Below are 869 nucleotides of genomic sequence, written 5' to 3'. Positions count from 1 at the left end.
ATTGACATGTATACACTAATATGTATAAAATAGATAACTAATAAGAACCTGCTGTATAGCACGGGGAGCTCCACTTCGTTGTACAGTAGAAACTAACACAACATTGTAAAACAACTATATCCCGGTTAAAAAAAAAAAAAGAAAACAAAACAAACTTATGGTTACCAGGGGATAAAGAGGGAGAGGGATAAACTGGAGCACTGGGATTGACATATACACACTACTATATATAAAATAGATAACTAATAAGAACCTGCTGTATAGCACAGGGAACTCTACTCAATACTCTGTAATGGCCAATATAGGAAAATAATCTAAAAAAAAGAGTGGATATATGCATATGTATAACTGATTCACTTTGCTGTACTCCTGAAACCAACACATTGTAAATCAACTTTACTCCAATAAAAATTTTTTTTAAAGAATTAAAAAAATAAAAACCCTATCTCCAAATCCAGCCACATTCTAAGGCACTGGGGGTTAGGACTTCAACATACGAATTTGGGGGGCACACAATTCAGCCTATAACAAGTACTATGATTCCTATCTTACTTATGTGGATTTTAAAATCTGCTGTGTCTAACAGAGCTAGTAAATGGTAAAGGCAGGCCTTGAATTTGGGTCTGTTTGACACGAAAGTCTGTTATGTCCACCATATAACACTGCCTCTAGAATCTGATTAGCAATGCAGACACTAGGCTGGGCGTGACATCAACATCAGTATTTATACACTACTGTTATGTCTAGAAGGTTTTGGTAGATGGTTTTCTTTTTTTTTTTTTTTTTTTTTTTTTTTGTGGTATGCGGGCCTCACTCTGGTGGGGTCTCTCCTTGTGGGGCACAGAGGCTCCAGACGCACGGGCACAGCG

Source organism: Physeter macrocephalus, chromosome 8 (assembly GCF_002837175.3).
Source record: "Physeter macrocephalus isolate SW-GA chromosome 8, ASM283717v5, whole genome shotgun sequence".
Taxonomy (NCBI): Eukaryota; Metazoa; Chordata; class Mammalia; order Artiodactyla; family Physeteridae; genus Physeter; species Physeter macrocephalus.
The sequence above is the reverse complement of the archived record's forward strand: the minus strand, read 5'-3'. Positions refer to the sequence as shown.